Consider the following 12,990-nt stretch of genomic DNA (forward strand, 5'->3'; position numbering starts at 1 on the left):
CTGCAGGGGATTGAAGCGGGGTCCATGTGCAGCCAGCGTGTGCTCTGTGTTGGGACCATAGCTGCTGTGCTCAGCCTGTGGACTGTGAAGGGCGAGGAGAGCCGGTGCAGGTCTGGGAGGGATTTAACTGTCAGCCACAAGGGCCATGATTGATGGAGGGCCCTGTGTAATTAAAACACCACTGCGCCTCTCTTTCCGTGACCGTCGTCGGTGGCTTTGGCCTCTTCAGGTAGCAGCAGAACAGCCCATTAAAGAGCCACCGTCTCCACCCCCTTGGGCTCTGGTTTTAGACGTGTTCACACCTGCTGGGATGTGGTGGCACAGGAGATATAATGATTGTATTCACTTCCATTCTTAGAGCATGGTAACTCAAGACTCATTTTCGTTGGCCTTGATGCCTTGACTTCCCTGAAAGGAAAAGAAAGAGCCTTCCCCAGGCCTCCATCGTAAATGGATTTTTAATTAAATTGATGATGTGAGACCAACAAACTCACACTAATGGTTGGCTGTGCTCCCTGTGGTCCTAATGTGCCGGGCCTGTATTTGCAATTTTCAAATGATTATTCGCTGCTTGATTTATGTTGCTTCCTTTGAATTCATTTTATAATCAGTTCATAGTACAGTTTTACAGCAACTAAACACAACAAACGCACTGTCGCAGAGGAACAAAGGAGCAGCCGACAAGGTCAGCGTGACATTCAGGTCTGACCGATTTTTACAGACGGAGCCGCAGGGAACCAAAGACAACAGCGTTCATAAACAACACCCTCGTGCCAAATCTGTGTCTTGTAAACACAATCTCCCACCTGACCAGGGCACCACAGTGGGGAGACAAGTACACACACACATGTTCACACACACACACAGAGTAACTTGTCTCACCAGCCTTGTAAGGGCTCTTTATTGACTACAAGGAGTCAAGCCTCTCACCTCAATTCTAGCCTTATAGGATTAGGCTGACATTATTATATAGTTTTCTTTGGATGAAATACTATAGTATGACATTTTTATGGCATATTATATTATAGCTTTTTGTGCTATTTTGGAGGACATAGTATAGTATGACTTTTTTTTTTTGCTATTTTCATCGACATACCATAGTGGTTAGACTTTTTTGTGCTATATCTGAGGACATGCTGTAATATGACTTTTTGATGCAATTTCGGACAATGTCAAAATTGTCAAAATTTGACATTTTTGCCATACTATAGTATGCGATTTTTGGCCATTTTTTCAACATGCTAAATTATGACGTTTTTGGCCTTTTTTGGCCGTTGTTTCCATTTCTTACACTATGAAGCTTCTCTACAAGCTATAATATGTCGTTTTCAGCCACTTTTGGGACATGTCGAAATTTGACACTTTTGCCATATTATAGCATGCGATTTTCGGCCATTTTTTCAACATGCTAAATTATGACGTTTTTTGCCTTTTTTAGCCATTTTTTCCGCTTTGTATAGTATGACGTGTCTGCAAAAGCCACTTTTTCGACTTGCCAAATTATGGTGTTTTCGGCCATTTTTGCAATTTTCTATGTTATGGAGTGTCTTAGTATGCTTTAATGATCTGTTTCCAGCTATTCTGAGATGTTTTTGGGAGATGTCAAATTTTGACATTTTTGCCTTACTATAGTCTTGGATTTTTGGTGACTTTTTCGACCTGCAAAATTATGGTGTTTTCGACCATTTTTGCAATTTTCTAAACTATGGAGTGTCTTAGCAGGCTATAATAATCTGTTTCCATCTGTCGTAAGCTGTTTTTGGGACATGTCAAATTTTGACATTTTTGCCTTACTATAGTCTTGGATTTTTGGTCACTTTTTCAATGTACCAAATTATGGTGTTTTTGTCTATTTTTGCAACTTTCTATGCTATGGCGTGTCTTGGCAGTATATTATAAGTTGTTTGAAGCAGTTTTGAGCTGTTTTTGAAATGTCAAATTTTGACATTTCTGCCTTACTATAGTCTTGCATTTTTGGTCATTTTTTCAACATGCCACATTATGGTGTTTTCGGCCATTTTTGCAACTTCCTATGCTATGGCGTGTCTTAGCAGGCTTTAATAAGCTGTTTCCAGCTATTTTGAGCTGTTTTTGGGACATGTCAAATTTTGACATTTTTGCCTTACTATAGTCTTGGATTTTTGCTAATTTTTTCAACATGCCAAATTATGGTGTTTTCGGCCATTTTTGCAACTTCCTATGCTATGGCGTGTCTTGGCAGTATATTATAAGTTGTTTGAAGCAGTTTTGAGCTGTTTTTGAAATGTCAAATTTTGACATTTTTGCCTTACTATAGTCTTGGATTTTTGGTCATTTTTTCAACATGCCAAATTATGGTGTTTTCGACCATTTTTGCAACTTCCTATACTATGGCGTGTCTTAGCAGGCTATAATAAGCTGTTTCCATCTGTCGTAAGCTGTTTTTGGGACATGTCAAATTTTGACATTTTTGCCTTACTATAGTCTTGGATTTTTGGTCATTTTTTCAACATGCCAAATTATGGTGTTTTCGACCATTTTTGCAACTTCTTATACTATGGTGTGTCTTGGAAGGATATTATAAGTTGTTTGAAGCAGTTTTGAGCTGTTTTGGGGACATGTCAAATTTTGACCTTTTTGCCTTACTATAGTCTTGGATTTTTGGTGACTTTTTCGACTTGCCAAATTATGGTGTTTTCTGCCATTTTTGCAATTTTCTATGCTATGGAGTGTCTTAGTATACTTTAATGATCTGTTTCCAGCTATTTTGAACTGTTTTTGGGAGATGTCAAATTTTGACATTTTTGCCTTACTGTAGTCTTGGATTTTTGGTCATTTTTTCAACATGCCAAATTATGGTGTTTTCGGCCATTTTTTCAACTTCCTATGCTATGGCGTGTCTTGGAAGGATTTTATAAGTTGTTTGAAGCAGTTTTGAGCTGTTTTTGGGACATGTCAAATTTTGACATTTTTGCCTTACTATAGTCTTGGATTTTTGGTCACTTTTTCGACGTGCAAAATTATGTGGTTTTCGACCATTTTTGCAATTTTCTAAACTATGGAGTGTCTTAGCAGGCTATAATAATCTGTTTCCATCTGTCGTAAGCTGTTTTTGGGACATGTCAAATTTTGACATTTTTGCCTTACTATAGTCTTGGATTTTTGGTCACTTTTTCGACGTGCAAAATTATGGTGTTTTTGTCTATTTTTGCAACTTTCTATACTATGGCGTGTCATAGCAGGCTATAATAAGCTGTTTCCAGCCATTTTGAGCTGTTTTTGGGACATGTCAAATTTTGACATTTTTGCCTTACTATAGTCTTGCATTTTTGGTGACTTTTTCAACGTGCCAAATTATGGTGTTTTCGGCCATTTTTGCAACTTCCTATGCTATGGCGTGTCTTAGCAGGCTTTAATAAGCTGTTTCCAGCTATTTTGAGCTGTTTTTGGGACATGTCAAATTTTGACATTTTTGCCTTACTATAGTCTTGCATTTTTGGTGATTTTTTCGACGTGCCAAATTATGGTGTCTTCGGCCATTTTTGCAACTTCCTATGCTATGGCGTGTCTTAGCAGGCTTTAATAATCTGTTTCCAGCTATTTTGAGCTGTTTTTGGGACATGTCATATTTTGACATTTTTGCCTTACTATAGTCTTGGATTTTTGCTAATTTTTTCAACATGCCAAATTATGGTGTTTTTGTCCATTTTTGCAACTTCCTATACTATGGCGTGTCTTGGAAGGATATTATAAGTTGTTTGAAGCAGTTTTGAGCTGTTTTTGGGACATGTCAAATTTTGACCTTTTTGCCTTACTATAGTCTTGGATTTTTGGTGACTTTTTCGACGTGCCAAATTATGGTGTTTTCAGCCATTTTTGCAACTTCCGATGCTATGGCGTGTTTTAGCAGGCTTTAATAATCTGTTTCAAGCTATTTTGAGCTGTTTTTGGGACATGTCCAATGTTGACATTTTTGCCTTACTATAGTCTTGGATTTTTGGTCATTTTTTCAAGGTGCCAAATTATGGTGTTTTCAGCCATTTTTGCAACTTCCTATGCTATGTAGTGTCTTAGCAGGCTTTAATAAGCTGTTTCCAGCTATTTTGAGCTGTTTTTGGGACATGTCAAATTTTGACATTTTTGCCTTACTATAGTCTTGGATTTTTGCTAATTTTTTCAACATGCCAAGTTATGGTGTTTTTGTCCATTTTTGCAAATTTCTATGCTATGGCGTGTCTTGGCAGGATATTATGAGTAGTTTGGAGCAGTTTTGAGCTGTTTTTGGGACATGTCAAATTTTGACCTTTTTGCCTTACTATAGTCTTGGATTTTTGGTCATTTTTTCAACATGCCAAATTATGGTGTTTTCGGCCATTTTTGCAACTTCCTATGCTATGGCGTGTCTTGGAAGGATATTGTAAGTTGTTTGAAGCAGTTTTGAGCTGTTTTTGGGACGTGTCAAATTTTGACATTTTTGCCTTACTATAGTCTTGCATTTTTGGTCATTTTTTCAAGGTGCCAAGTTATGGTGTTTTTGTCTATTTTTGCAACTTTCTATGCTATGGCGTGTCTTGGAAGGATATTATAAGTAGTTTGAAGCAGTTTTGAGCTGTTTTTGGGACATGTCAAATTTTGACATTTTTGCCTTACTATAGTCTTGGATTTTTGGTAACTTTTTCGACGTGCAAAATGATGGTGTTTTCGACCATTTTTGCAATTTTCTAAACTATGGAGTGTCTTAGCAGGCTATAATAATCTGTTTCCATCTGTCGTAAACTGTTTTTGGGACATGTCAAATTTTGACCTTTTTGCCTTACTATAGTCTTGGATTTTTGGTGACTTTTTCAACGTGCCAAATTATGGTGTTTTCGGCCATTTTTGCAACTTCCTATACTATGGAGTGTCTTAGCAGGCTTTAATAAGCTGTTTCAAGCTATTTTGAGCTGTTTTTGGGACATGTCAAATTTTGACATTTTTGCCTTACTATAGTCTTGGATTTTTGGTCATTTTTTCAAAATGCCAAATTATGGTGTTTTTGTCTATTTTTGCAACTTCCTATGCTATGTAGTGTCTTAGCAGGCTTTAATAAGCTGTTTCCAGCTATTTTGAGCTGTTTTTGGGACATGTCAAATTTTGACATTTTTGCCTTGCTATAGTCTTGGATTTTTGGTGATTTTTTCGACGTGCCAAATTATGGTGTTTTCGGCTATTTTTGCAATTTCCTATGCTATGGCATGTCTTAGTAGGCTATGATAATCTGTTTCCAGCTATTTTGAGCTGGTTTTGCTATATATGTCAAATTTTGACCTTTCTGCCTTACTATAGTCTTGGATTTTTGGTCATTTTTTCAACATGCCACATTATGGTGTTTTCAGCCATTTTTGCAACTTCCTATACTATGCCGTGTCTTAGCAGGCTATAATAAGCTGTTTCCAGCCATTTTGAGCTGTTTTTGGGACATGTCAAATTTTGACATTTTTGCCTTACTATAGTCTTGGATTTTTGGTCATTTTTTCGACATGCCAAATTATGGTGTTTTCGGCCATTTTTGCAACTTCCGATGCTATGGCATGTCTTGGAAGGATATTATAAGTTGTTTGAAGCAGTTTTGAGCTGTTTTTGAGACATGTCATATTTTGACATTTTTGCCTTACTATAGTCTTGGATTTTTGGTGACTTTTTCGACGTGCCAAATTATGGTGTTTTCGGCCATTTTTGCAACTTCCTATACTATGGAGTGTCTTAGCAGGCTTTAATGAGCCTTTTCCAGCTATTTTGACATGTTTTTGGGACATGTCCAATTTTGACATTTTTGCCTTACTATAGTCTTGGATTTTTGGTCATTTTTTCAACATGCCAAATTATGGTGTTTTCGGCCATTTTTGCAACTTCCTATACTACGGCGTGTCTTAGCAGGCTATAATATGCTGTTTGCAGCCATTTTAAGCTGTTTTTGGGACATGTCCAATGTTGACATTTTTGCCTTACTATAGTCTTGGATTTTTGGTCATTTTGTCAAGGTGCCAAATTATGGTGTTTTCGGCCATTTTTGCAACTTCCGATGCTATGGCGTGTCTTGGAAGGATATTATAAGTTGTTTGAAGCAGTTTTGAGCTGTTTTTGGGACATGTCAAATTTTGACATTTTTGCCTTACTATAGTCTTGGATTTTTGGTCACTTTTTTGACGTGCAAAATTATGGTGTTTTCGACCATTTTTGCAATTTTCTAAACTATGGAGTGTCTTAGCAGGCTATAATAATCTGTTTCCATCTGTCGAAAGCTGTTTTTGGGACATGTCAAATTTTGACATTTTTGCCTTACTATAGTCTTGGATTTTTGGTCATTTTGTCAAGGTGCCAAATTATGGTGTTTTCGGCCATTTTTGCAACTTTCTATGTTATGGCGTGTCATAGCAGGCTATAATAAGCTGTTTCCAGCCATTTTGAGCTGTTTTTGGGACATGTCAAATTTTGACATTTTTGCCTTACTATAGTCTTGCATTTTTGGTGACTTTTTCAACGTGCCAAATTATGGTGTTTTCGGCCATTTTTGCAACTTCCTATGCTATGGCGTGTCTTAGCAGGCTTTAATAAGCTGTTTCCAGCTATTTTGAGCTGTTTTTGGGACATGTCAAATTTTGACATTTTTGCCTTACTATAGTCTTGGATTTTTGGTGACTTTTTCGACATGCCAAATTATGGTATTTTCGGCCATTTTTGCAACTTCCGATGCTATGGCGTGTCTTAGCAGGCTTTAATAAGCTGTTTCAAGCTATTTTGAGCTGTTTTTGGGACATGTCAAATTTTGACCATTTTGCCTTACTATAGTCTTGGATTTTTGGTCACTTTTTCGACGTGCAAAATGATGGTGTTTTCGACCATTTTTGCAATTTTCTAAACTATGGAGTGTCTTAGCAGGCTATAATAATCTGTTTCCATCTGTCGTAAGCTGTTTTTGGGACATGTCAAATTTTGACCTTTTTGCCTTACTATAGTCTTGGATTTTTGGTGACTTTTTCAACGTGCCAAATTATGGTGTTTTCGGCCATTTTTGCAACTTCCTATACTATGGAGTGTCTTAGCAGGCTTTAATAAGCTGTTTCAAGCTATTTTGAGCTGTTTTTGGGACATGTCAAATTTTGACATTTTTGCCTTACTATAGTCTTGGATTTTTGGTCATTTTTTCAAAATGCCAAATTATGGTGTTTTTGTCTATTTTTGCAACTTCCTATGCTATGTAGTGTCTTAGCAGGCTTTAATAAGCTGTTTCCAGCTATTTTGAGCTGTTTTTGGGACATGTCAAATTTTGACATTTTTGCCTTGCTATAGTCTTGGATTTTTGGTGATTTTTTCGACGTGCCAAATTATGGTGTTTTCGGCTATTTTTGCAATTTCCTATGCTATGGCATGTCTTAGTAGGCTATGATAATCTGTTTCCAGCTATTTTGAGCTGGTTTTGCTATATATGTCAAATTTTGACCTTTCTGCCTTACTATAGTCTTGGATTTTTGGTCATTTTTTCAACATGCCACATTATGGTGTTTTCAGCCATTTTTGCAACTTCCTATACTATGCCGTGTCTTAGCAGGCTATAATAAGCTGTTTCCAGCCATTTTGAGCTGTTTTTGGGACATGTCAAATTTTGACATTTTTGCCTTACTATAGTCTTGGATTTTTGGTGACTTTTTCGACGTGCCAAATTATGGTGTTTTCGGCCATTTTTGCAACTTCCTATACTATGGAGTGTCTTAGCAGGCTTTAATGAGCCTTTTCCAGCTATTTTGACATGTTTTTGGGACATGTCCAATTTTGACATTTTTGCCTTACTATAGTCTTGGATTTTTGGTCATTTTTTCAACATGCCAAATTATGGTGTTTTCGGCCATTTTTGCAACTTCCTATACTACGGCGTGTCTTAGCAGGCTATAATATGCTGTTTGCAGCCATTTTAAGCTGTTTTTGGGACATGTCCAATGTTGACATTTTTGCCTTACTATAGTCTTGGATTTTTGGTCATTTTGTCAAGGTGCCAAATTATGGTGTTTTCGGCCATTTTTGCAACTTCCGATGCTATGGCGTGTCTTGGAAGGATATTATAAGTTGTTTGAAGCAGTTTTGAGCTGTTTTTGGGACATGTCAAATTTTGACATTTTTGCCTTACTATAGTCTTGGATTTTTGGTCACTTTTTTGACGTGCAAAATTATGGTGTTTTCGACCATTTTTGCAATTTTCTAAACTATGGAGTGTCTTAGCAGGCTATAATAATCTGTTTCCATCTGTCGTAAGCTGTTTTTGGGACATGTCAAATTTTGACATTTTTGCCTTACTATAGTCTTGGATTTTTGGTCATTTTGTCAAGGTGCCAAATTATGGTGTTTTCGGCCATTTTTGCAACTTTCTATGTTATGGCGTGTCATAGCAGGCTATAATAAGCTGTTTCCAGCCATTTTGAGCTGTTTTTGGGACATGTCAAATTTTGACATTTTTGCCTTACTATAGTCTTGCATTTTTGGTGACTTTTTCAACGTGCCAAATTATGGTGTTTTCGGCCATTTTTGCAACTTCCTATGCTATGGCGTGTCTTAGCAGGCTTTAATAAGCTGTTTCCAGCTATTTTGAGCTGTTTTTGGGACATGTCAAATTTTGACATTTTTGCCTTACTATAGTCTTGCATTTTTGGTGATTTTTTCGACGTGCCAAATTATGGTGTCTTCGGCCATTTTTGCAACTTCCTATGCTATGGCGTGTCTTAGCAGGCTTTAATAATCTGTTTCCAGCTATTTTGAGCTGTTTTTGGGACATGTCATATTTTGACATTTTTGCCTTACTATAGTCTTGGATTTTTGCTAATTTTTTCAACATGCCAAATTATGGTGTTTTTGTCCATTTTTGCAACTTCCTATACTATGGCGTGTCTTGGAAGGATATTATAAGTTGTTTGAAGCAGTTTTGAGCTGTTTTTGGGACATGTCAAATTTTGACATTTTTGCCTTACTATAGTCTTGGATTTTTGGTCAGTTTTTCGACTTGCCAAATTATAGTGTTTTTGTCTATTTTTGCAACTTTCTATGCTATGGCGTGTCATAGCAGGTTATAATAAGCCGTTTCCAGCCATTTTGAGCTGTTTTTGGGACATGTCAAATTTTGACCTTTTTGCCTTACTATAGTCTTGGATTTTTGGTGACTTTTTCGACGTGCCAAATTATGGTGTTTTCAGCCATTTTTGCAACTTCCGATGCTATGGCGTGTTTTAGCAGGCTTTAATAATCTGTTTCAAGCTATTTTGAGCTGTTTTTGGGATTGTCCAATGTTGACATTTTTGCCTTACTATAGTCTTGGATTTTTGGTCATTTTTTCAAGGTGCCAAATTATGGTGTTTTCAGCCATTTTTGCAACTTCCTATGCTATGGAGTGTCTTAGCAGGCTTTAATAAGCTGTTTCCAGCTATTTTGAGCTGTTTTTGGGACATGTCAAATTTTGACATTTTTGCCTTACTATAGTCTTGGATTTTTGCTAATTTTTTCAACATGCCAAATTATGGTGTTTTTGTCCATTTTTGCAAATTTCTATGCTATGGCGTGTCTTGGCAGGATATTATGAGTAGTTTGGAGCAGTTTTGAGCTGTTTTTGGGACATGTCAAATTTTGACCTTTTTGCCTTACTATAGTCTTGGATTTTTGGTCATTTTTTCAACATGCCAAATTATGGTGTTTTCGGCCATTTTTGCAACTTCCTATGCTATGGCGTGTCTTGGAAGGATATTATAAGTTGTTTGAAGCAGTTTTGAGCTGTTTTTGGGACGTGTCAAATTTTGACATTTTTGCCTTACTATAGTCTTGGATTTTTGGTCATTTTTTCAAGGTGCCAAGTTATGGTGTTGTTGTCTATTTTTGCAACTTTCTATGCTATGGCGTGTCTTGGAAGGATATTATAAGTAGTTTGAAGCAGTTTTGAGCTGTTTTTGGGACATGTCAAATTTTGACATTTTTGCCTTACTATAGTCTTGGATTTTTGGTCATTTTTTCGACATGCCAAATTATGGTGTTTTCGGCCATTTTTGCAACTTCCAATGCTATGGCATGTCTTGGAAGGATATTATAAGTTGTTTGAAGCAGTTTTGAGCTGTTTTTGAGACATGTCATATTTTGACATTTTTGCCTTACTATAGTCTTGGATTTTTGGTGACTTTTTCGACGTGCCAAATTATGGTGTTTTCGGCCATTTTTGCAACTTCCTATACTATGGAGTGTCTTAGCAGGCTTTAATGAGCCTTTTCCAGCTATTTTGACATGTTTTTGGGACATGTCCAATTTTGACATTTTTGCCTTACTATAGTCTTGGATTTTTGGTCATTTTTTCAACATGCCAAATTATGGTGTTTTCGGCCATTTTTGCAACTTCCTATACTACGGCGTGTCTTAGCAGGCTATAATATGCTGTTTGCAGCCATTTTAAGCTGTTTTTGGGACATGTCCAATGTTGACATTTTTGCCTTACTATAGTCTTGGATTTTTGGTCATTTTGTCAAGGTGCCAAATTATGGTGTTTTCGGCCATTTTTGCAACTTCCGATGCTATGGCGTGTCTTGGAAGGATATTATAAGTTGTTTGAAGCAGTTTTGAGCTGTTTTTGGGACATGTCAAATTTTGACATTTTTGCCTTACTATAGTCTTGGATTTTTGGTCACTTTTTTGACGTGCAAAATTATGGTGTTTTCGACCATTTTTGTAATTTTCTAAACTATGGAGTGTCTTAGCAGGCTATAATAATCTGTTTCCATCTGTCGTAAGCTGTTTTTGGGACATGTCAAATTTTGACATGTTTGCCTTACTATAGTCTTGGATTTTTGGTCATTTTTTCAACATGCCACATTATGGTGTTTTCAGCCATTTTTGCAACTTCCTATACTATGCCGTGTCTTAGCAGGCTATAATAAGCTGTTTCCAGCCATTTTGAGCTGTTTTTGGGACATGTCAAATTTTGACATTTTTGCCTTACTATAGTCTTGGATTTTTGGTCATTTTTTCGACATGCCAAATTATGGTGTTTTCGGCCATTTTTGCAACTTCCGATGCTATGGCATGTCTTGGAAGGATATTATAAGTTGTTTGAAGCAGTTTTGAGCTGTTTTTGAGACATGTCATATTTTGACATTTTTGCCTTACTATAGTCTTGGATTTTTGGTCATTTTGTCAAGGTGCCAAATTATGGTGTTTTCGGCCATTTTTGCAACTTCCGATGCTATGGCGTGTCTTGGAAGGATATTATAAGTTGTTTGAAGCAGTTTTGAGCTGTTTTTGGGACATGTCAAATTTTGACATTTTTGCCTTACTATAGTCTTGGATTTTTGGTCACTTTTTTGACGTGCAAAATTATGGTGTTTTCGACCATTTTTGCAATTTTCTAAACTATGGAGTGTCTTAGCAGGCTATAATAATCTGTTTCCATCTGTCGTAAGCTGTTTTTGGGACATGTCAAATTTTGACATGTTTGCCTTACTATAGTCTTGGATTTTTGGTCACTTTTTCGACGTGCCAAATTATGGTGTTTTCTGCCATTTTTGCAACTTCCGATGCTATGGCATGTCTTGGAAGGATATTATAAGTTGTTTGAAGCAGTTTTGAGCTGTTTTTGAGACATGTCATATTTTGACATTTTTGCCTTACTATAGTCTTGGATTTTTGGTGACTTTTTCGACGTGCCAAATTATGGTGTTTTCGGCCATTTTTGCAACTTCCTATACTATGGAGTGTCTTAGCAGGCTTTAATGAGCCTTTTCCAGCTATTTTGACATGTTTTTGGGACATGTCCAATTTTGACATTTTTGCCTTACTATAGTCTTGGATTTTTGGTCATTTTTTCAACATGCCAAATTATGGTGTTTTCGGCCATTTTTGCAACTTCCTATACTACGGCGTGTCTTAGCAGGCTATAATATGCTGTTTGCAGCCATTTTAAGCTGTTTTTGGGACATGTCCAATGTTGACATTTTTGCCTTACTATAGTCTTGGATTTTTGGTCATTTTGTCAAGGTGCCAAATTATGGTGTTTTCGGCCATTTTTGCAACTTCCGATGCTATGGCGTGTCTTGGAAGGATATTATAAGTTGTTTGAAGCAGTTTTGAGCTGTTTTTGAGACGTCAGATTTTGACATTTTTGCCTTACTATAGTCTTGGATTTTTGGTGACTTTTTTGACGTGCCAAATTATGGTGTTTTCGGCCATTTTTGCAACTTCCTGTACTATGGAGTGTCTTAGCAGGCTTTAATAAGCTATTTCAAGCTATTTTGAGCTGTTTTTGGGACATGTCAAATTTTGACATTTTTGCCTTGCTATAGTCTTGGATTTTTGGTCACTTTTTCAACATGCCAAATTATGGTGTTTTCGGCCATTTTTGCAACTTCCTATGCTATGGCGTGTCTTGGAAGGATATTATAAGTTGTTTGAAGCAGTTTTGAGCTGTTTTTGGGACATGTCAAATTTTGACATTTTTGCCTTACTATAGTCTTGGATTTTTGGTCACTTTTTTGACATGCAAAATTATGGTGTTTTCGACCATTTTTGTAATTTTCTAAACTATGGAGTGTCTTAGCAGGCTATAATAATCTGTTTCCATCTGTCGTAAGCTGTTTTTGGGACATGTCAAATTTTGACATGTTTGCCTTACTATAGTCTTGGATTTTTGGTCATTTTTTCAACATGCCACATTATGGTGTTTTCAGCCATTTTTGCAACTTCCTATACTATGGCGTGTCTTAGCAGGCTATAATAAGCTGTTTCCATCTGTCGTAAACTGTTTTTGGGACATGTCAAATTTTGACATTTTTGCCTTACTATAGTCTTGGATTTTTGGTGACTTTTTCAACGTGCCAAATTATGGTGTTTTCGGCCATTTTTGCAACTTCCTATACTATGGAGTGTCTTAGCAGGCTTTAATAATCTGTTTCAAGCTATTTTGAGCTGTTTTTGGGATTGTCCAATGTTGACATTTTTGCCTTACTATAGTCTTGG

This window comes from Plectropomus leopardus, chromosome 4 (genome assembly GCF_026936395.1).
Source record: "Plectropomus leopardus strain MGB_pleo_1.0 chromosome 4, ASM2693639v1, whole genome shotgun sequence".
Lineage (NCBI taxonomy): Eukaryota > Metazoa > Chordata > Actinopteri > Perciformes > Serranidae > Plectropomus > Plectropomus leopardus.